The sequence below is a fragment of the Emydura macquarii genome, unplaced genomic scaffold, assembly GCF_026122565.2.
Source record: "Emydura macquarii macquarii isolate MOO-44397 ecotype Brisbane River unplaced genomic scaffold, CSIRO-AGI_Emac_v2 contig_1876, whole genome shotgun sequence".
NCBI classification, from domain to species: Eukaryota; Metazoa; Chordata; order Testudines; family Chelidae; genus Emydura; species Emydura macquarii.
Genome location: NW_027132013.1, coordinates 25,010,954 through 25,036,220, shown reverse-complemented (window position 1 = coordinate 25,036,220; position 25,267 = coordinate 25,010,954). Strand labels below are relative to the sequence as shown.

General features: G+C 40.6%; 1 protein-coding gene across 1 annotated transcript in view; it reads left to right on the top strand.

Annotated features, from left to right (window-relative positions):
• The window catches only part of BAHD1 (bromo adjacent homology domain containing 1), a 66,401-nt gene that overhangs the window by 20,551 nt on the left and 20,583 nt on the right, over positions 1-25,267 (top strand). The window lies entirely within an intron of this gene.

The following is a 25,267-nucleotide window of genomic DNA, read 5'->3' as shown; positions in this document are numbered from 1 at the left end:
ATAATTTCTTCTCCTCTTGGTCAGAAAGGGACACTTAGTTTAAACTATGGGTTGCAAATAAATTCCTTGCAAATAACATTTCACATCATTAAACTTCAAAATCTAGTTGTCACTATTCTGTTTGCCTGTGTTTTTTTCATCTTGTACAATAAGAATTAATGTTTCATTCCTTAGTGCTGCAGTATTTAGGATTCAAACATCCAGTTAGAACGTTTAAGAATCAATTTTAATTTTTTTTTAAAAATCGTGGAATTAATCTGATCCTATTTTTAATAAAAACTTGTTCTTGCAGAATTTAAACTTCTTTTAGTAGTGTACCTATGGAAGAGCGTATGCCTCTCAAGCTCTTGACTGAAGATTTCTAACTAACAGTGCTCAAGCAGCCTGCGATGTGCCCTATGCCTTCTCGTGGCAGACACTGAGCCCTGGTCTACACTTACCTGGAGATTCGGTGGCAGTCGATGGGAGTTACTCTGTGTAGCTTGCGTAACTCACATCAACTGCTGTACTTCTGTTCTGCATGGTGTCTTCATTGCACTGCGCCCGTTCCCATCGATGCACTTCCTGTTGATGCAGCGCTACACTAGTTGAGGTGGTTTTAGTACGTCAGTTTCCTGATCGATTGAGTGGGTCTACAATCGATCCAGAAAGATCGATCTGAAGGCAGCGACTTTGGTGCCGTCAGTATAGACATACCCTGAGGCTATTGGGGTGCACAGCCAAAGCTGTCTTCTGTTCCTTCTTTACTGTCTTGGCCCAAGCTGCAACATTAGTGTGTCCACCTAGAGTGTACTTTGCCTTTTCTCTTTACTTTTTTTCTATCAAAGGTAGTTAGTTTAGAGTTGATGTTAGTGTTTAGTGTTTAGTTAGGCAAGACAAGATAATTGTTTTTCTTTACCCTGGGAAACTAATCCTTTTCTGGCTGGGTATGCCAAGTTCATGAGGCTTTAAATGCTGTCTCTCTTGCTGGGAGGCCTGTTGCCTGGGGGAATCCCACATCTCCCAGAAGTGCTCCTTTTTTTTTAATTTTTTTTTTTAAACTGTTAAGTCTAGGACTAGGAAGAATAGGGGGGTAAAGCTCAGACTGTTGGTAATGGAACATTTTCTGCAGCCACCCTCTGGGCCAGGTCAGGAAATCCTGCTACCCTCATGTACAGCTGTCCCAGGACACATCTGACACCCCATCAACCTCAGCACCAGCTTCCCCTAAGAAAAGAAAGCCTTTGGAGCACACTTGGAAGACTTCCAGAAAAAGGAGCATCGACTCTGTATCTAAGGAGCCAGCTTCAAAGAAGACCAGGTCACCATTGAGGTCTTCTGTCTTTGAGAAGCCAAGGACTCTTCCTCCAGTACTGGCAGGCCAGCGAAGCCCCAGAGCTCCAGGGAGTGGAAGCACGGCCTTGATAGGGCACCTATATCCTCTGCTATGAGGTGAATAAGCACAGGGCACCATCTAACTCAGCCCTGTCATCAGCAGTGAAGCATCTCGCTCAGTTAGTTCCACCGCACATGCCTTAACCCAGCCATTAGTACCAATGCCATTAGCTCAGCTGGGGGTGCCTGTACAAACTGTATCCTCTGTATTGAGCAAGCATCAGGATCAGACATCCACAAAGCCTGCAGTACACTCATCATCATTGGTACCATTGACTCCAGCCACGGTGACATTGGCTACAGAGTCAGTACCATTGTTCCTTCTGGTACCATAGGAGTTCCAGTACTCAGGACCTCTTGATGTTGGGTGAACTAGAGTCCCTGTTGCAGAACATCTCTCTGCACTGAGATCTCTGTCTGAGTGGCCACTCAATGGCACAGAACTCTTTTTTGTCCTCATTGGCTGCTCCCGTTGGATGTGATGGGAGGATGTGGAGGAAGAAGAGAAGGACTCTCAGTTGGTCTCCTCGATTTTTGTTAGGTGTTCTCCTACATATCACTTAGGGAATATACCCTTGTGCTGGGAGAACTTTGCAGCTCATTAAGGAGGATGGAATGAACTGTGTGCCACCCCCGCAAATGGCTATATTGGGACACATGAGCTGCCCATCAACAATTCAAGAGACCATTGGGAAATCAGGGTTTCACATCCTCCTCCTACCCTTTCATGGCAAGAGGAGACGTTTGAGGAGCTGGAGGCCAGGCCAGATAAGTCACCCCTCAGACTTCCATTTCATCATCATCTTCCAATGAGGCGGTTATACCTCCTTCCATTGCAGATGACTTCAGATAGTTCCAGGACCTCATCAGAAGGGTAGCTGACACTCCACAGATCGCTGTGGATGGGGTTAAAGATAAGCAGCATAAGCTGATAGATATTTTGCAGTCAGCAACTCATTCCAGAGTGGTGCTACTTATTAATGAGGCTTTCCTGGATCCAGCTAAGATGGTATGGCAGATGCCAGCCACTATTCCACCAATATGTAAAAGGGCAGACAAGTGCCCCCTAAGAATTCAAACTCTTTTTATGTTCCCATTCACAATCTAACTCCCTTATGGCAGATGTCGTGAATGAATTGGGGAGACATTTTTTTTGAGATCACCCCTGGTGACAAGGACTGAAAAGGACTGGATCATTTTGGATGAAAGTCTAACTCATACACAACCCTGCAATTTTGGATTGCAAAATATCAGGTGGTTATGACCAAACATACCTTCACTAATTACAACAAGTTCACGGCCTTCATTGAACAACTGCCACATGATTGCAGGGAATAATTCCAGTCTGTTGTTGCAGAGGGTCAGCTATTGGCCAGAATAGCTCTCCAAGCATCCCTAGATGCTGTGGACACTGCTGCTAGATGTATCTCCACGGTGGTAGTTATGCACAGGGTGCCATGGCTCCAGCTTTCTAGGTTTCTGAGAGAGGTTCAAAACGCTGTAGAGGATCTCCCTTTTGATGGTCATAAGTACTTCTTGGAGACCATGAAGGACTCCAGGGCTACTCTACATTCCTCGGTCATATACACACCTATAAGCAAGAATAGCTTCAATAGGTCACAGACTGCACAGAGATCATGCCCTGCTCAGTTCTCTGGATCCCAAAGACCTGCAGAACTTCCAGAAAGAGAGACAGGTTTCAGAGGAAGAGGGCTGTCCAAGTGCACTCCACGACCACCCAGGCATCTTCTAAACAGCATGGGTTGATTGGGGGGTTCGAATCCTCACTCCTCTGATTTTACGGTTACATCCTTTAGTCCATCTCCCTCCCGTTGGAAACCAACTTTATCACATCCACCAGGCTTGGGAGCAGATCACCAATGGAGTTAATAACATTGGGCTACTACACCATCCAGTTTTTGGCATTCTCTCCCTTCCATCCCCTTTCTTCATCCCTCTTCGGGACTCCTCTCCTGAACTTCTACTAAGGCAAGAGGTGGACTTCCTTCTCCGACTAGGAGCAATAAACTCGATCCTTTCCCTTTAGAGAGGCACAGGATTCTACTCAAAATACTTTCTAGTACCAAAAAAGGACCCAAGTTGGAGGCCAATCTTATATCTAAGCCAGCTAAACAAGTTCTTGAAGTCTCTCACATTCAGAATGACTCTAGCAACTATAATGTCTTCTCTAGAGAGAGGGGATTGATTTTTGTCCTTCGACCTACAAGATGCTTACTTCTATATAACTATACACCCATCACACAGGAAATACCTAAAATTTTCTGCAGGCCAAGGCCATTTCCCGTATTGAGTGCTTCCCTTTGGTCTATCTTTGGCCCCCAGGGTGTTTTCAAAGGTTCTAGTGGTAGGTGTTGGTTTACCTTAGGCAGGAAGTGATTCTCACCTTCCTGTATCTTGATGACTGGTTTCTCAAAGCCCGCTTTTTCAAGGCAGTGTTCTCATCCACTCTGAAGGCCCTTGTTGTGTTCTGGTAATTGGGCTTACTGCTGAATGCAAAGAGATCCATGTTAGTACCGCTGCAAAGGATACTGTTTATAGGCGCATACTTGGACTCCATGACAGAGTGTACCTCCCTTTAGACAGATTTGTGACTCTGTCAAGACTGGTAGGGATGACTCAGGGAAGCCCTTGTTCATCAGTAAGGAAGGGGAATCTGTTTTATGTGTTTCCCCTAATTACCCTTATTCTAAGCATGATGAACAAGATCAGGCAGGATAAGGCCAGAGTTATTCTTATAGTACCTACTTAGCCAAGACAAAGTTGGTACTTTTACCTGCTTCAGTTCTGCATCCAACTGCTGATCAAGCTCCTAACCATTCCTTGTCTTCTGTCACAGGATGCGGGTCATGTGTTTCACCCCAACCTGTCAATTCTAAGTCTCAGCCTGGCTCCTGGATGGCTCTCAAGAATGGAGGTTTCCTGCTTTGCAGAGGTGCAGTAAATATTATTAAATAATAGAAAAACATCAATCCACACTACTTACCCACAGAAATGAAGAGATTCGTCCACTGTTGCAGCCGTTGCTACCTCTGGCCTGGATTGGTTCCCCTTTCCCTCATCCTAGATTACATGATGGATCTGAAGTCATCCAGGTTAACCATCAGTTAGTCAAGGTACACCTGGCTGCCATATCAGCTTTTCATTTCCTAGTTAAGGGATTCTCCATTTTTGCTCATCTGGTGTCATCAAGATTAATTTAGGGTCTGGGTAATCTCTTCCCCCAGATTACACATCCCATTACATCCTGGGACTTCAACCTAGTTCTCAGCCACCTCACGAGACATCCGTTCAAACCCCAATGGCTCCCTGCCTCATTTGTCGATGAGGACAGCCTTCCTAGCTGCCATCACATTGGCCCTTAGAGTCAGGGAGATTGGATAGCAGATCTTGATAGCAGATTGTTCTCTCACCTCTCCCCCTTTACCATGTTCTTTCATGATAAGGTCTCGTTACGTCTGTATCCTAGGTTCCTATCCAAAGTTGCATTTGATTTTCATCTGAATCAATATGTCCATCTACCAGTGTTTTTTCCAAAATGTCACAGTTCCCAGCAGGAATCTTATTCCCATAACTCTGGATGCTAGAAGGCCCTTAACCTTCTATCTGGATAGGACTAAACAGTTTAGGAGACTGTCTAGACTCTTCATATCCTTTGTGAATAGATCTAAGGATGCTCCCATTTCTGCTCAGATTTTCTAAATGGATATCAGGTTGTATCTATATCTGTTGTGAGTCTGCAGGTGTTCAATCCCTCCAGAGAGTGAGAGCACATTCAACTAGATCACAAGCAACATCTACTGCATTTTTGAAGTATGTTCCAGCATCTGAGATATGTAGAGCCACTATCTGGTCTTCAATCTCTGTGTTTGTGTTTTCAAAACATTACATCCTGATCCATGCTGTCAGATCCAATGTGGAACTTGGCTCTGCAGTACCATCTTGAGTTCTGGATCCTGAACCAAAGTTCCCTTCTCCTTCTAAGGATACTGCTCTGAAGTCACCTGAAACAAGTAGTGTCCCAATGGGTGCTCTGAAGATGGAAATGTTACTCTCCCTGTGCAATAACTGTCATTTTTCAAGATGTGTGTCCCTATGGGTGCTCCACTACCCATCCTTCTTCCCCTTTGCTTCGGTTGTGGCCTAGGGCCTGTGTGACTGAGTAGAGAAGGAACTGAGGGAAATTCCATGCACACCTGTATAGCTTCGGTATTTGCCACAAGGAGACATAGGGCGCACGTGTGGGCAGAACGGGCACTGCTAGCTAGAAATCTCTGATTGAGGCACGTGCACACCTGATGTGTAGCACCCATAGGGAAACAAATCTCAAAGAACGACAGTTATGGCACAGGGTAACACTTGCTTTTGGGCCTGATGTCAAGATAAATAATATTAGTTGAATTATAAATGATAAACTTTCTTCACACTTTTTAAAACTCTGCTTTTCCCTCTTACCTCAAGTTTTCTACCTATATATGCCTTTTTTTTCTTCCTCTGAAGTAGCTTGCTGGCTTTTTGCTAAGCCACATGTAGCCTTCATCTTGTCTCAAATGTGCCCCAGGATCCTTCTGCATTAGAAAGGGTGAGAGATCCTGGGGCAAGTGTGAGCAATGAAGATTTCTGATGCAGAGACTGAGCAGGATGGATTGACTTAAATCAAAACTGTTTAAATCATCAGTTTTTTCATTTAAATCAGCAAGCTGGAAATCTTGATTTAAAATATTTTAATGATGTTTTGCATTTTTGGTTACTTTTAGTGACTTAGTAGTACTAGTAGTAAAAGATTGTTGCTTTTTAGTTACTTTCCAAAAGAAAGGTTGGTTTTTATTAGTTGGTAACCATTAAGACATGTTGATTTGCAAGTAAATATAGCATTTACACTACATTTGCAGCTTTTTGCTAACCAGGAAGATATACTTGATCTATAAACATTCATTTAAGCAATTATATAGCTTAACATACATTTATTCAGTGTCTTATTTTTTACGTTTTTGATTGTTAGAAAATGGTGAATGATTCACTTCTTATTTACTAGATTAATTTTGTATTTCACATGTCAAGCTCTATGTGGCTGGAAATTCAAATAAATTTAAATGCACAAAACAATAAAATATATATATATATATATATATATATATATATATATATATTTTAACTACAACTGCTTTAAAGGTCCTGGATACACAAGAGAAAAGTTTATCAAAACATTTTTTACATTTAAAACGACGTAATAAACAAAGAAAGTATGTGTAGTTAATGAATTGAACTGATTGTTTCTGGTCACCATATCCTCCAAAATTTTAGAATTAGTAGATCTGACCCTCCCACACCTAGCTTTTATTCATAGATTGGAAGAAGAAAACAAGATTTCCTGCTTTTTCATCACTGATTGAATTAGTCATTGAACTGAACTAGTTGAAATAAACTTAAAATGAAGAAAATGTTCTCTCTGCATATGCAGAAGAAGCTGCGGTGTCAAAAGCTGGTTCAGCACTTCAGTGAACACTGGTTCCAGATGATTCCTCCAGTTCAGTGATTTGACTTTCTTTAAAACTTGGCAATAAACATTGATTTTAATAGACTTTAAGGCCAGAAGGGACCATCATGTTTACCTAGTCTGACCTCCTGCACATTGCAGGCCACAGAACCTCACCAACTTCTGTAATAGACCGATAACCTCTGGCTGAGTTACTCAAGTTCTCAAATCATAGTTTAAAGACTTCAGGTTACAGAGAATCCAATATTTATCCCTATACCATTGCTAGGATTTACTTAGTTCCCAATATTCTTTAAAAGTTCTCTCTTATTGTCCTTAGCTTGGCCAGCCATCCATTTTTCCCTGATGTCTTTAGCTTCCTTTATCCATTTTCTGTTCTTCATAACTTCTGATTTACACTATTTGCTCTATACATTGATTGCTGCATGAAACCTCCAGCATATGTTTCCCAAATTGAGCTCCTAAATAAAACCACCATTTCTGTCAATATATTAAGCACCTATCAGGAATAACTCCTTCTGTTCTCTGGTTTGGTTTGGTGGCCTGTAACAGACCACCACCAGACCACATCCTGAGCTTTAGTTACCACATTGATCCATATATATATTCAAGATCCTGTGTTGCTGAATTATCAATAACTGTAAAACAGGTAACGGTGTCTAATGTAAAGTGCCCTCCCACACAGACATGCACGCACTTTTTACCTACTCTATTCGTGAACAGATGATAATCCCTCATGTGAATTGTCTCACCAGGTTTCAGTACTGCCAATTGTACATTAGAACCTCAGAGTTATGAACACCTCAGGAATGGAGGTTGTTCATAACTCTGAAATGTTCATAACTGAACAAAACGTTATGGTTGTTCAAAAATTTACAACTGAACATTGACTTAATACAGCTTTGCAACTTTACTATGCAGAAGAAAAACGCTGCTTTAACCATCTTAATGTAAACAAAACAAGCACAGAATGAGTTTCCTTACCTTGTCAAATCTCTTTTAAAATTTCCCTTTATTTTTTTAGTAGTTTAACACAGTACTGTAGTGTGTTGGCTTTTTTTTTTTTTTTTTTTTTTTTTTGTCTCTGCTGCTTCCTGATTGTGTACTTCCTGTTCCAAATGAGGTGTGTGGTTGACTGGTCAGTTTGTTACTCTGGTGCTCATAACTTTGAGGTTCTACTGTATGTGTTTTTCTCATCAATAGGAATTTCTTATTCTTCTTAGCAGTTAACCAGACTTATGGCTTTGGTATATAAGCAACTGAAAAATCTCTTCTCTTCGGGTGTTTTGCCGCATCAGTTCAATTTGTTCACGACATACTAAGTTAGAGTTTTGTACTGTATTTGCCTCCTTAGCATCTCCCCTTGTGCTGGTAGTTCAATGCCCTCCTAGCTGATCCAGCTAGTTTCCTACAGAGAAGGTTAGCCCCCTACCTGTGAAATGCAGGCCATCCTGTATTACTCCCTCTCCCATTGGAATGTGGCCCAATGTTCCACCAAACCTATATCTTAAATCTCACTCCAGCTGTGCAGCCAACAATTCACTTTCGGTATTTTCTGCCTTCTCTTGCTCATTGGATTGGCAGGATCTCTGATGAGATCACTTGGGCTTTCCTTTTCTTCTGCTCCCTTCCAAGGTGCCTGAGGTCTTCCCTAATTTGAGCAGTTCCATGTGATGCTGTGTCATTGGTTTTAGCGTGTATCCTCATCAGAGAAAACTTGCCAGACAGCTTTATAATCTTGTCTAATCCTGCTGTTACGTCACATATCTTCACTCCAGGGAGACAGCACATGTATTGCTTATTATTTTTATTTAATTTAAATGATTTTAATAGACAATGGTAAGGTTAGGCCTTAACATACATTATCATAATTTCACATTTAATTTTAAGTAGGTTCGTTTTAAAAAAAACAAACTGTAATTTAAATAAAAAATCCAATTTAAATAAAATCTGCGTTTTTTAAATTTTATTTTTATGCACCCTGAGCCTGAGTAATAGAAATAAACATAAAAATTGGAGCCCATGCAGGATCAGGCTAAAGGTGCAAGAAGGCATTATCTACACCCCTGAACTGGGAAAGGTAGGCAGAGATTTTCCTCCCACATACACTCCTAAAGACTCCTAAATGCAATACTGCAAGGGTTGAGTTGTGAACACTGCAGCGGAATGTTATGACCAGCACTTTGAAAAATGTCAGACACCCACTAAAGCCAAAATGTTTAAAGTGGACACTGACCCCGTTTTCGGGTGCCAGACTTGAGAGACTTTGAATATGATTTTCAGAGATGCCGAGTGCTTGTAGCTGCAGCTCCCATTGACTTCAGTTGGAGTTCTGGATGTTCAGTATCTCTGAAAATCAGGCCCAAGGTGAGTCAGGTTGAGTACCAAAAATCAGTGAACACATTTTAAACCAGACTCTTCAACTTACTGCCAGAAGAAGAGATGATTGTGATCAAGGGACTATATCTTGTAAGAAGCATACTCCTTACCTCCTCCAATCATTGGGGGAATTTGTGTAGTGGGATTTCTGCCAGGGTGCTGTTCCTCCACCCTACTTGGGATCTCCATAGCATATATCAGCCTCTAACTAGATGTCTAAATTTCAAGTTCCACAACCTCTCAGCCTGCTGGAAGAGAGAAGGCACTTGTTGCTGTGAGGGAGAAAACTGATCCTTTATGCTCCCTTTGCACCAGAGTCTCCTAGCTGTTTTGAGAGGGAAGAGTTCTCCCGCTGTCGTCATCCCTTGCTCCATTTGGTTTTGAGGTCTCCTCTTCCCCTGTGAATAAGTCAGTGCTTGCCTCTGCTCCTGGCTTTGCCAACATGTGGTGGTGGTGGTATGAAACTGACATGATTCTTGACAGTTTCACTGCTGACCATAGTTCTGAATAGCATCAGTACAACTGGCCAGAATTTCACTGTGTTGTTTGGCAAAGCTATGAGCAACATCCGATGCACTGGAGCTTTCTGCAGATTAAGGAAAATAACCCATTCCATTGTTTTACATTCAGGTCATATTTGAAAAGTTAGCTTTTTCTGTAGGGGCTAGAAATGTGATTATTTTGAAATGAAAGCCTAAATTCTCATCCACTATAAGAAGTAGATTTTTCAAGCCTTGCTTATGCCTTTAAAAATTACACTAGTGTTAAATGAAGGCTTTAGAGGGTAATGAGCCTTGGTTTTTATTTGACCAAACTTGTGTAATCAAATAAATCTACAGTTTGTTTCTGTTTTTGGTAATTTGGCTGTTTGCCTGCCTAACTCTCATATGTCTGCTGCTGCCAATAGTTCTTTAATATAGTATGGCTGGATATTGAACTTAATTGGTGGTCACTCAAGCTGGAATAGAGCATAGTTTTGTCATTGGGATTGAGGCAAAAAAAAAAAAAACTTCAAAAAAGTACATTAGACAGATACTACTAAAATCTCCCAAGCCAGCAAAAAAAAAAAAGATTTTCCTTTTAATGGGAAACTTTTTGAGAAGCTTTCTTTAAAATTTCAGCACCAAATTTTCTTTTCTTGTAAATGGTGCCCATCACTGTAGTATCTGTTCCACATCAATAGGTGTTTAAAACAGGAATAGCATCTCCTCCTTCAAAGCAGGTTGGAATAAATTGCTTGATTCTTTGATAGTTTGTATGAAACTATCAGAGTGCCAAGGTAGAAATTAGATTGTGCTATCTTTCCCCAGAAAGATGTGTGTTTGTGAAGGGAATAGGTGTATTCTTAAGGAAGCTGAGGCCAACAAGTTCTTAAAGTCTGACTCTGAATCTCAAGAAGACTATGTTAGAACAACCATAGATTGGGGTGATGAATTTGAATTAAACCATATTGCATTTGAAATACATATATTTAAAAAAAAACATGTTTGGTGGTTTCTCAAGTAATGACAGTGTCCAAGCTTGCCTGGTTGGTGTGAGATTAGATCAGCCTGTGGTGGTAGGGTTACAAAGTAATGATTTGTTTAAAATAATTGTTGTTAGCCTTGGAGAGTGAGAGACACAAGGAGTCAAACTTTGGTCTCCTGCAATGCAATTCAGAGCACTGTCAATAGGCAGATTGTCAAAATAGATGATCAAGTAGAGGATAGATCCAGTGCTTAGTTTGTGCCAGGGCTGAACTCCGGCACCTCGAGGCTTGGCAGTTCATAGCCCCGGCACCTCTAGGCTTGCTGCCTCAGTTATGAATGTCAAAGAATTGCTTGAGCCCCTTGACCAATTGCTTGAGCCCCAGCACCTCTTTCATTACAAATTAAGCACAGGATAGACTCTCTAAAGCAATCGAACAGTTATCATTGAAAGTAACAACAGATTTCACAGAGAATTAACAAGTGTAGACCACTCAGGTGGTCAGCCATGCAAGTATGGACTGCACCCAAACATGCTTAACTCTTAATCTGAGATTACTTTCAGACAGATGTAGCCATTTTGCAAGCAGCTGGTTGTAATTGCAATGTATTGTGAATCCTGTAATTTATTACAGGTTGTACTTTTATGTGCTGTGTGTGTTTGTTGCATTAGCTTTCAGAATACAGTTAGAGAAAGCTACCTTTGTGGGGCAAGGATGTGAACAGTGCTGACCCTGAATAAAAATTCCAAATTCCCTCCGTTGGCTCTATGATAGCCAGAGCGGCTTCCAGATCCACTTGGTACATCTTTCTGAAGTGAAACTATGTACTGTGTGCATTCCTCAGTACAGTATTTGCAAACCTCCAGAAAGTTGCTTGCAAATCATTAGGATTTAGTACATAGAAAGCATGGTGGTATAAAACCAAGCTATTCTTGAGTTATAGCAAAAACGCATTGTAAAAAACACTTTTCTGTGGTCAGGTTATTCAAATGGCTGAAGAGATTTTTGTGGCATTTGGAGGGGGATGGACTTTAGGTGGAAACCAAGAAAGATCAGTTTCAGCCTGAAACAGGATTCTATTTTTAAAAGTGTTTTAAGAGTACTGAAAAACAATAGATGAACATGATATGCTGGGGAAGAGTCAACAGGGCTGTTGTAAAGGGAAGTCATGCCTCACCAATCTATTAGAATTCTTTGATGGAGTTAACAACCATGGACAAAGGTGATCTAGGTGATTTAGTGTACTTGGACTTTCAGAAAGCCAAAGGCTCTTAAGCAAAGTAAACAGTTACGGGATAAGAGGGAAGGTCCTCTCATGGGTCAGTAACTGGTTAAAAGACAGGACTAAATGGTTAGTTTTCACAATGGGGAGAGAGAAATAGCAGGGTCCCTGAAGCATCTGTACTGGGGTCCGTGCAGTTCAACATATTCATAAAATGATTCAGAAAAGGAGGTGAAGGGTGAGATGGCAAAATTTGCAGATGATACAAAACTACTCAAGATAGCTAAGTCCAGAGCTGACTGCAGAGAGTTACAAAGGGATCTCACAAAACTGGGTGACTGGGTAAAAAGGATGTGTCTACACTGCAGTTAAACACCTGTGGCTGACCTGTGTCAGCTGAAGTGGGCTTCTGCTGTGAAACTGCAGTGTAGATGTTGGGGCTCAGGCAGGAGCCTGACCTCTAGGACTCTCCCTTTTCCCGAGGCCCCAGAACTTGGGCTCTAGTCCAAGCCCCAATGTCTGCACCACAGTTTTACAGCTCTGCAACATGAGCCCCATCAGCTGACCTGGGCCAGGTATAGGTGTTCAATTGCACTGTAGACATACCCAAAAATGGCAGATTAAATTCACTGTCGATAAGGGCAAAGTAATGTATGTTGGAAGAAATAATCCCAGCTGTATGTACAAAATGCTGGGATCTAAGTTAGCTGTTACCACTCAGAGATCCTGGAGTCATTGCAGATAGTTCTCTGAAGATATCTGCTCAATGTGCAATGGCAGTCAAAAAAAGATAATGATAGGAACCATTACAAAAGGGTTAGTTTCTGTTTTACTATCTATCATAATGCCATTATATATATATTATATTATACACCCTAACTTGAATACTGGGTGCAGTTCTGGTTGCCCCATCTCAGAAAAGGTATATTAGAATGGAAAAATATGCAGAGAAAGGCAACAAAAATTATTGTAGGTGTATGAAACAGCTTTTACATGAGAAGAGATTTTAAAAGACTGGGACTGGTCAGCTTTGAAAAGAGACAAGTAAGGGGGATAATCTTATCTATAAAATCATGAATGGTATTGAGAAAATGAAGGGGAATTGTTATTTACACCTTCACTTAACACAGGAAGCAGGGTATCACCTGATTAATTTAATCGGCAGCAGGTTTAAAACAAACAAAAGGAAGTACTTCTTCTTGCAACTCACAGTCAACCTGGGAAGTGTGGTGTTGTTGTGAAGGCCAAAAGTATAACTGGGTTCAAAAAAGAATTAAATTTGATGTAGGATAGGTCCCATCAATGACTGTTAGCCGACATGATTAAGGACGCAATCCTATGTTCCCTGTGTCCCTAAGCTTCCAAATGCTAGAATGTAGGACCAGGAAATGGATCGTTTGAAGTTGCCAAGTTATGGTCTTGCCTTCTGAAGCATCTGGCACCAGCTGCTGTCAGAAGAGAGCATACTGGGCTAGATGGACCATTAGTCTGATCCAGTATGGTCATTCTTATGAAGGAATTAAGTGGAGGTGTCACATCTACCTCATTCATTATAAGGGTTCCATGACACTAAGGTGAATCAGCATGGCTTTATGTTAAATGCAGGAACAACTGATCTTTTTACACTATCTTGCTCCACTTTCTAACAATTCCTGTTTCCGAATCGTTACAGAAATTGTGTTGCTCCCTGTAATGCATTTCATCCTAGACATGCAGAAAGAAAGACAAGATGTAAGGGGTATGGATTACAGGCCACAACTGTATTAACTCATCTGGGAATCCTCTGGCAATAAACATGATACAGGTCGTCATTCCTTCTTCACTTGTTTCCATCTATTTGAGGGTTGGCATCAGCTTCCCACCACTCCAAATCTGGTCCCAACCTCCTAGGAACCCACCACTGTCACCTGATCTGTGGGTTGAAGGGCTGGGGAAAGGATGTTGTTCTGCTCTGGTTTGTGAAGAAACCATACTCCCATTATAAAACTAGTACCTTCATTTGGACACCTGCCACCAGCAGACGCCAGCAATTAGTTGTCTCCCCTGCATCCCTAGTGGCATCCCAGTTGTTACCTCCCTACCAAAAAACTGACCAAAAATATATCTGCTTCCCACTTAGCAACGTATATATCCTGTCTTCCCTGAATAACACAGGTGCCCAGTATGATATTTTCTGAAGGATAATTACTGATCCTCTCAATTTATATACAAATTTAGCCACCTCCTGATTCAAGTCTTGTGGCTTTGTCAACCAGTGGAGGCTTGGCAGGTCCCTGCTGTATCCTCTGCTGCAGTCTTTCAGACCAGTTTATTGCTGCCCCCAGGAAAAAGTCCTGCATCTGTCCTAAAGCTCTTTGCCCTGTTGACTGAGTAACCCCTCTTATAAAATCACAAATCATTTTCACCCACACGTACAATAACCATGTTCAGCGGCTGCTAAAGACTGTAAGATGGGAATCAGCTAGTGCCAGAGCACAGCTGTCCTTCTGTCCCAATTCAGTTGCCTTGCCATCACCAGGTGAATGGGCAACCCATTTGTGGACCCAATGCACGAATCTGCATCCTCAGATCCAAACAGCAGCTTGCATGATTCATTCCCTTGCTCCTGAAAACAGAATACATAGTAATATTAGCCACTCACACTGTTGGACTCTGGCATTCCAACGAATGAGAATTAATTTCTGTCTGTTTCTCTTGAGTCCCTATTCCCAGTTGGGCTGCAGTTGTCGTTGCACCAAGCTTCAACAAACAGGACCTGAATTCACAGCAGGAGCCCTGCTGCTCTAAGCCCCTCTTTAAAGAATGCCTCAAACTGGTATTCTGTGAGGTGCGATGAAGAGAGGCCCATCCCCAGTCAGTCTCAGTGCTGTATATACCCTTAATGCCCTGACTGGGTAAATTCCTGCCTTGCCACCTCCTGCAGCACTATGGAGTCCCCTTACCCTCCCTGATTTGTCTTTGATGTCCTCAGGGTTAATGTGACTAATTGCTGACCTCTGTAAATCCAAAGCCCTACCAGAGGTATCCCTTGCTGACCCCAGGCACCAGATTATTGACTCTAAATGCTTCAAAAAAATGCCATCACGAATGCAGCCTTGAACTAGGATGTCTTCCTGCTTCATTGGCATATCTGGAGAACTCACACCACATCCCAAAAAATCTGAAGAAGTTGCATCTTTGGATTGAGACAACTCCTCTAACAACTTCTTAACTAAAATCCTGCTACAAGAAGCTGGGTAATCTTTTATCCTGCTATAGAATGATGAGAGCCAAGAGATGGTGGTTGATGCCAGCCTATGGTGTATCAATGACACCATATACTGAAGTACCTGATCTTCAGGAATAGGTCAAAATAGGCATCCATCTGAAAATGATTAACTCCTATTATAAACCATAAATGTTTGTCGTGCTACTGATCTTTGTGAAATCCAATAGCAGTCGTGCCAAGGTTTTGAAGGGTCAGCAATGTCCCAATAACGTCTCAAAATCCCTCCACCTGCAATCAAGACAAACAAAGCATCACCTACACCATTATTAATACTGGGCATGTGTTTAGCAGTAAAACAGTAAAGTTAAACACTGAGAGACAAATACCCTCATCACACTGAGTGATCTAAAGGACTGGCAATTGATAACATGTCACACCATCAGGTTGTCATTCTAGAATCACACTCTCTTGTGAACTCCTTTCCCCTAAATCGTCACTGTAATTAAAATGGGAAAGAATTCCAGGAATGTTCTGTCTTTGGCTACAAAAGGAGATAGTTTTCATTGGGCCATTTCTGAGAACACCACTTGCCCTGGTGTGTGTTTACAAAAACAAAAAACCCAAACCCAATGCTTCCTGATGCATCAGAGTGAATTTTTAGGTCTGCCTCTAGCATCTGTTTTTTCCAATAGAAATCTCCATTACAATGGTTCCCATACCCTACATACTACATAAACTGCTTCCATACCCATAAATCCCCTTTCATTTCTTTATTCATTCTTTTTGGTAAATTGGTTGGACCTTGTTATCCCAGAGGTGGCAGCTGAGAGGTGGGCACAAAATGACTGTCCTGGGACCGTGACTTGGCATACAAAATGAAGATGACCAGTAATAGCCTGCAGTTCATGCAATGAACAGTAGAATCTCAAAGATATGAACACCAGAGTTACAAACTGACCGGCCAACGAAACACCATGTGAAATCAGAAGTAAGCGATCAGGCAGCAGTGGAAAAAGAAGCAAATACCTGTACTATACTGTGCCTGTATTGCATCTTAGGCATGCAGAACAGAAGTACCCTGGGATCTGCACTGTTTCCTGTAAGCCATGGGTGCTGTTTCACCCCCCGCCCCCTTCCCCAACACCCTACCCCACGGGGAGAGAGAAGCTGTTTTTACCACCACACCTGTCAGGAGGGTTAGTCTGGAGCTGGAGAAAGAAGCTGTCACAGGGAGCTTCTGATCTGCTGCTTTTGCAGCCAAATCCTGGCCTAGAGCTGGAGTGGAGGAACTGTGCTCTGGAGGAATTTTAAATGGCCACAGCCTGTGCACTGATGCAGCCCAAGCTTTGCCCGTGGCTGCACTTCTGGATCCTGCCAGCACCTCTGGGAGTGCAAGGGGCAGGGGAAGGAGGGGCGCTGGCAGTGGGCTGGCACCAGCCACCTGCCATGGGCTGCCTCTGGAACGCAACAGGCAGTGCACAGAGCAGAGCAAGCCCTGGGGAGAGGTGGCTGAGGGCTGGGCCTTGTAGTGCCAAGGGTGAAGGGCAGGCCCCCCTCTCCCCTCTTTCAGCCCAAGGGCAAGAAACAGGAACAGGGCAGGGAGCTGCTAGCAAACCAGGCAGTGCTGCCAGGTGCCACTTTTGCAGCGATCTCTCCCAGCCTCAGCTGGAAGACACTGACTGCAGGGTACTGTACCATAACTTTTTGTTCAGAGTTACAAACAGCCTCCATTCCCGAGGTGTTCGTATCTTTGAGGTTCTACTATACCTGTTTTGGATGCCCTGGCCCTCTGGAGCAATCCCAAAAATTCTGCCAGTTTATTTGCTGGGTGTCTAGAGATAGCAGCCTGTGTATCTAACTCATTTCCTAAGTAGGTCAGCTTAACAGAGGGTCCTTATGTCTTTTCTTCTTGTAGTGGTACTCCTACCCTTCTAGCCACGGTGTAGAATGAGGCCAGCAGGCTGGCACATTCCGAAATCTGCTCTGCCCACAAACAGGAAATCATACAGCTAGTGAACCATCTCTTTTAAAATAGGATTCCTGTACCACTGTCTGTTCCAGTATCCTGCTGAGTCATTCAAATTCTGAGCATGATATTGAGCAGGGTGTGCGAAAGGGCTCTCTCTGGAGGAACAGGGCGTATGCACCTTGCCTTAGTGCACAGAGAGCCAGTGGCTTATGAGAGTTCCTCTGGCCAGTTCCCAATCAGGGGATGCCTCCCCAACCTGAAGGCAGGGGGAACCCTTAAAAGAGCCATGACGCTTCCTGCTGACCAGACAAAGCTGTCTCCCTACCATCCCGAGGTTTATGATGGGTTTATTCTTTGAGTACCACCAGTATGTTCTCACTATAAAGAACAAAAAGGAGACAAGAATCCCATATACAAGATGCTTAACTGATGAAGGGTTTGTGTGATCACAGAAATTGCACCAATATAAATTAGTGCAAATACTTATGCTGGCCAGACCTAAAAGTAGACCAAACAATGCAGTGCATGAAATCATGGACGAATCCTGAGGCCATATAATTTTTTTTTTTGGTACTAGGTGCCAAATGTTTAACTCTTATCCATGCTCTTGGATCAGTTGCTTAAAAAGCTCAGAAATTAAACCTTCTCTCTCCTGGTGAAAGTTCCTTGGAGAGAATATATCTTTATGGTAAAGCTTTGGAAAGGAAATAGACTAAATAAGAGGGTGCTTGAATGGATGGTCCCGAGCTTGTTTGTCTCCTAATTTTGCTTGTAATCAAGGGATGCAGAGTATGAGACAGATGCTGCAGCTGCACGATTACGGAAAATGCAGCTGTTAACACATTTGGTTATTTTCCTGCTAATGAGGCATTAACTCTCTTCTGATTTTACTGTTTGGCAAGTGATTGTTCTATAGTTTACCATTTAGTGAATTCTAAAGTAACGGGGAGTGGTGGTGAGGACAAGCTGAGAACTAGTGATTGAATACTTACCTTTTTTGTCCTCTGTCCCCTTAGGTACAGGCTAGTGCTCTTCGGACCTTAGAAAACTTAACTTAATTTTCAGTACTTTTAAAACTTAGATCTGGACTGTAAAACTCAGATCATCAAGGTTTCTGTGAGGACCCAAGAAGTATAAATCATTCCTGTGCATTCTTTGGTTTGTTATCGTGACTCTGTTAGTTAGTAGTGCATAGGAGGGACTGCAGTGGGATGAGGAACCTGACAATGTTGTTTCCTATTGAAATGTATTTTGTACCAAGGGTAAGTGTGTTTTCATAAGCCGGTGTGGTTTTGATACTGAGCTGTGAAATAATACTCAGCTGTCATTGTTCTAGTTTTGAATACTACTCTGGAAGCTACAGCTGTGTAGTATTGTGGCGAGGGATAGAGAATACTAGACTTGAGTCAGGTAGTCCAGGTAGCTTTCATAAACTATATATAGCAGAAATTTGGAGCCAAAGGAAACTTGATTTTAGAAGGTAAACTCAGTACATTCTAGTACTCTTTTCCTGGTATTTTTGTTTACTAATAAATCTTGCTAGATTATTTGAGTTCTATTGGGTGGTAGTTTCTGGCTGTTCTTTCCAGAATTTTGTATGATGTTTGGTTTGCTAAAATAGTTCAATTTTCTCTTCATGCTGAGAATAGTAACCACCAAAATTGGCAATGTCAGTTTAATGATCCAGTCATGCATTGCGCTTGTACCTTGATATAGCTCCTCTATTGATACCAACATTGTTATATCCACAGTCACAGAACTATAGGTGAAAACCTTGAAGTTTCTCTTGCTTTGGCTTTTTGCATAGTTTTAGGTGACAAATTGTAGAAAATTCAGAAAAATGCAGCCAAAATTGTTGGTACGAGGGATTGGTACCTGGGTAGAAAGGTTAAAAAAAATACTTCTTCTGAGAGATGATGGGGCATGAGGAGAAAAACGCTAATATTTGAATGGATTTAAGACGGTGATGCTTGAGATGTGCAAGTCACTGACTCTAGACTCTTCGTTTTGTATTCATCATGAGGACTTGGGCATCCAGAGATGCAGTATGTCTCCAGAAATATTTTGGATAACATGTTTCAACAAGACGTACTAGCTCTGGCATCCAGAGGTATAATAGGATTTTTCTTTAGCACTGAAAGCAAAAACCACTTTTGAGAATAGTGTTTTGCTTCCAAGAATGTCTGTATATTGTAGCAGTGATATACTCAGGTGATGTACTCAGGAAAATGACTGTGTAGAAGTGGTATCCTCTTACTTAACTACATATGGCAAGCAGATTTGAGTTGGTGACTAAAAATGAGATTACTCCACAGCTCCAACGGGAGTAACAGTTATAGAATGAGCTGGATTCTTTTCTGTGTTGTCCACTTCAACAAAATTAATGGAAGCTCTGATTGCGCTCTCAGATACTGGTGATAATGTGTGAGCCAGAAAACCTTGACTTTTTGGGTCCCAAGTTGAGTCTGCAGTACTTGCAGCAGGGTGGCAGGGGAATCATGCTTTGATTTCTAAACTGAGTAAGTTTTGATGTAGAAATCCTTGAAATAGAAAATATGAAATTTCACAGTAACACTTCTTACAATGCCTTTTTGAATTGTGCTTCCATCCCATCTTTCTTGTACTTCCATTGTATAAACCTGCTTTTCAAAGTGTTTTATTATCTCTGTGTTAAACCAGCACTTTGTTCACCAAAATTTTGAAGGAGAGGTTTGGCTATAATGCCAAAAATGCCTTTATTTTTTTATTATTTTTTTCTCTCTTAATCTGAGTATATGGTCCTTGATATTGATTAGCCTTTTGTGATGTTTAAGGGACTTTGACTTCTGAAGATGCGGAGAAATGTTTAGGGAGTTGATGTTTTCTCATAACATCAGTTAACAAGAACAGGAATGATATGCATACATGACCCCTTTAAAAAGCAGCTGCTTGTGATCACTATGTAAATACCGTATATAACAACTCATCATATTAAAGGTCTAATTCAATTGAAACCTTTGAATCAGATTCAGGGTAAGTAAAAATCTAGATGAATTTTTAGAAAAAGATTTTAAATTAAATTAAATAGAAGTTTATATTTTAAAAATAAACCTATTCAACATTACATTTGAAATTGACAACCTATGTTAAGGTCTAAGCTTATTGTAGTGTACCAAAACCATGTAAATTAAATAAAAAATATTAAGCAGTGCACGTTTATTGCCAAGTTTTAAAGAAAGTCAAACCATGAACTGGTGAAAGTCGCTAGCTAAGCACCTGCAACCAGATGTTGTTGAAGTGCTAAACTAGCTTTTGACAGCAGTAGTCTCTTCTGCAGGTAGAGAGAGAGAATATTTTCTTCATTTTAGTTTATTTCAATCAGTTCAGTTCAAAGACTAATTCATTCATAGTAGGGACATGGATTGGGAGTTGAAAAAGCAAGAAAGCTTGTTTTCTTCATCCGATCTATGAATAAAAACTCAGTGTGAGATATACTAGTTCTGAAATCTTGAAGGACATGGTAACAGGAAACCGTTCAATTCATGAAGTATCGATAATACTTCCTTTGTTTAATAAATCGGTTAGTTTTAATGCTAAATGTTTCTGATAAATGCTTTTTTCTTATGTATCCAGCACGCTTAAGGTAGTTCAGTTTAATTTTAAAAAGTGATTTCTTTTTTACATTTTTAATTTATTTGAATTTTCATCCGTATCAGGCTTGACACACACAAAAAAAAAAAAATTAATCTAGTAAATAAGAAATGCCTCATTCACCATTTCTAACATCATAAAAATGTAAACATTAAGATTCTGACTGAGTAAATGTAAGTTAAGCTATATAATGGCTTAAATAATATTGTATAGATATGGTGTATTCTGATTAGCAAAAAGAAGTACCAAATTTAGGATTAAGGTTATATTTAATTGCAAATCAATTAATTGGTTACCGACCAATGAGAATCAACCTTTTATTAAGAAAATAAATATAAATGCAAAACATAAATAAAATCAATTTAAATCAAGGTTTCCTGCTTACTGATTGAAATCATGATTAAAATTGGTGATTTTAAATTGCGTTGATTTAAATCAGTCCATCTTAAACATATTGTGTGGAATCTGGATACATATTAATTCTTGATAAGTTTACCTTTTAATGTGTTATTTTCTAGTACAGTAAAACCTCAAAGTTATGAACACCCTGGGAATTGAGATTGTTCATAACTCTGAAATGTTCATAACTCTGAACCAAATGTTATGGTTGTTCTTTCAAAAGTTAACAACTGACCATTGACTTAATACAGCTTTGAAACCTTACTATACAGAAGAAAAATGCTTCTTTCCTTTCTTTTTAGTAGTTTACATTTAAAACAGTACTGCACTGTATTTGGGTTTTTTTTGGTGGTCTCTGATGCGCACTTCCGGTTCCAAATGCGGTGTGTGGTTGACTGATCAGTTCGTAACTCTGGTGTTTGTAACTGTGAGGTTTTACTGTATAGAGATACCTATTATAATATCTTTACACGATAAACTACTGTAAATGCTTCTCTTGATATGTAGAAAGAGAGAAGGTGGGTGAGGTAATATCTTTTATTGGGCCAACTTCTGTTGGTGAGAGATACAAGCTTTGAGTTTACACAGAGCTCTTCCTCAGGTCTGGAAAACTTACTCAGTGTCACAGCTAAATACAAGGCGGAGCAGATTGTTTAGCATAGGTAAACACGTATTTCAAGGGACCATTCAAGGTGAAGTGGCCTGCTAACACCCCTCTAGTTAAGGAGAAAAGGAAAGGGAGAAGCTAGAGAAGGTTGTTAATGGGTTATAGATTGTTGTAATAAACCATAAATCCAGTGTCTCTTGATCTGTGGGATTTGAGTCCTTCAATGTTGAATGGTTTTTTTAAACTACTAGCTATAAATAAACCACAACTTGCCATGTTCTGCCTAGATATTGTGCAATACAACATATATTTCAAAGCCAAGGTTGGGGGAGTGTATGAATTTTCGTCTGAATTCTAAGTGATATTTACTATTGAAAGATATCTTAATGTAGTTTTCAGGTGTGTTGGCATATGATTTTCAGCATTCATATTTACAGTTTTTGAAAAGCATTTTAAGCAGTTAGTCTCTTGGTAGCATTGGCTATGCCACCAAACATGTAAGGGATGTATCATGGGCTGTAAACTGATTCATAGTTACTGTCATAAAAATCCCCTTCCTTGTGAGTTTGCATCACCCTTTTTCATTTAAGGGGCAATTTGTTGTAAATGGCCACTAGAGAGGAGGGGGATATTAATGAAATTTGAACATCCATTTAAGTCAGGCTTTTTGGACATGGATATAATTAAAATACTACTATTTTATTAATTGTATTTATAAAATATTGGAAAGAAATGCCTGTTCATTGGGAAATAGATTGAGTCTTACAAAGGAATGGTGGGCGCTAGCAGAGAAAGGGGACAGCTGGTGTCAGTTTCAAGAGACTCTCTGGACAACCTGGGGATAATTCTCTGCAGCACACTTAATGTCAGAGACTTATCCTTTTGATGTGGACAAGAAGAAATAGGATCATAGAAACAGCCATACTATAACAAACTAATTGTCCATGTAATCTGGTAGAAGGGTTGTGTAAGATGGTTGCACTACCACTGCCCATATTGTACGTGTTTGCTGGCCAAGTCAGACTCTTCTCTCAATTTGACATTTCTTTTAAATAGAGGGAACAAGATCTTGTTGCCTATTTCTGATTGCTCTTGATATTTTTGAAGTTAAATTTGCCCACTGACATATGAGAAAATAAGGGGAATTGGTCAGCCTGTAGATTGATCAGCTGATATTCACCATCCCAGCCCCTCAAAGGTTCTAAAACCTACATTGCTTATTGGAAGAAGTGATCAGTACATAAATCAACTTTCCCTCAAAAATCAACAGTGTTCCTGCTCCAGCATCAGGTATGGAAAAAACTAGCCTTCTCTTTACAGGGGACAAGTGTTAATTTTGTACTCAGAATAGCACAATCAACAGTTCTTTGAAAGCTGTATCTAATAATTTGGGAAGGCAGCAGCTTCAAGTTAATGTTGAGCTTTGATGCCAATTAAGTGAGCTTGCCCATAATTAATGGTGGTTAGGTAATAGCCAGTCTTGCACGCTACCGACCCCCAATCACAGGGTTATTTGAAATGTTCCAGTACAGTTCAAGATGATAGCTTGTTATTTTTAAAATTCAAATGACAAATTTAGGTGAAACAAACAGGATTTCTCAGGAACAAGCTTCAACGCCTAACCCATGAAATATGAGTGTGATCTTTCAGTCAACAAAGTTGGTTAACCTATGGCAGTTTCAGGTATTGGTGGTACTGTTCTATAAGGTGCTGTTCTCAGATTCTGTGGGTTTTATCCATACACATTGCTGCTCATTATCAGCCATCTGCTGAAGTTAAAAGTGGAAGAATGCTAAGGTAGAGGTATTCCTCTACTAATGACAATTGGAAAAGAAAACAAGCCAAAAAGGCTGATACATATGCAGGATGGTTATCAATTCTTGTGGACAGCCTGAGAAAGCTAGTATGTGGTCGAAAAGATTAGCAGGTGATCTTGTTGGCTCATATTTTAACAGTGGTGGACTTGCTGATTGGTTAGAAGCTACTTGCTTGTAGACATCGAAACTTCGATATTGTATGGTGCTGGACTCCGACCCCTTGGTGGCCACCTGGGAGGGTGGAGGAAGCACAGGCCTTGTGGTCAGACATGGTGGTATCTCATGGCCAGAGGCCAGCAGCCAAAGTCCACAGCAGCGACGGCAACAGTCGTTGCAAGCAATCAGTGGTTTGTGGACAACAAGTCTGAAGTAACAAGTAATGGCTTCTTCTTATCCTTCAGTTTTTGAGGATGGTGGTGTGTCTGGTTCCTCCCTGTGGGAAACTCTCCTCAGAAGTCCCATGGCAGATGAGAATTGCATCTTCTTCTAAAGTCACTAGTATCACCTTATGTGTTTGATTAGTTCACCCTTATGCAAATGAAGACCCTTCCCCACTTCTGTAATTATGAACTCAAACATCATGGAGCCAAACATATATCCTGTCAGTGAGCAGGTCCATAGATATTTTGAGACATTTGAGGTCGAGTCAGTCCCAGACATTATCTCAACAGTCCTAAAAGGTCCAAACTCAGAAATAAGTTTTAAAAATGCAAAGCTAGCAAAAAGTTGGAACTGAAATACTAGGAAAACACCAATCATACATTCACTCAACCATGCAGGTAGAAGAACCTGTTCCTGTTCTGCAGACAGATGCTTATAACATCCACTTTCATATTTTTGTTACTCATTAGCTCAGTTTTGAATAGCATTTTTGACTCTTAAAATCTGTGTGAAAGGTTAGACTTTAATTTAGTGGAATAAAAGTCTTTTCCTTCTAAAACGCAATCTTGGGGTTCAATTATTATGCAAGCCTATTTACAGATCAGATGGCTTAAAGGTGGTAGTCCTTAAAACATTAAAAATGTCAGACTAATCGTTAGGAGTAGCACTTAGCCAAGTTTTTACCTGCACAAGGATTTGTGCATATGTTACATTAATGTGTTAGGTGGCAAGTCTCTATCCATTTGTCTTTCTTTAAAGTTCAGCTTTCACAGGACCTGCTAAGGTGAACTTGTTATCTTTTGTCTAATTGTCCTGGGAAATGACTGTGAACTAGCCCTGCTTGTAACAACACACGAGTAGTCAAAAATATAGAAAGTATTTACACCATACACCTTGGGCATGGGTTTAAATTAACTTTAATTTGTTTAATTAAAATCTGTGACTTAATAAAAATCATGTCAATGTAACTGGAGACTGGACTTTCATGTAATATGCTTGGAATAGTAGTTAGGCATAATAAGGCATGTGAGGGATTAAATGTTGGCTTTAACCCTGATTTTCCTGGATTCTGGGGCTTTCAGTTTCAGCCATGTCTTTAATTACTGTCATGTTCTATGGTTTAATGTTAAACCACATCTCATTACATTCTGTTTTCTGATTGGTTTAAACTGGCCACGACCCAAAAAGACTCTACTTTATATAGTAACCCACATCCCCAAATATTTCCTAATTGACAGTTGGTATATTGTGAGGAGATTGGTCCCTTTCGATAATATTAACAGACATTTTTTTCTGAT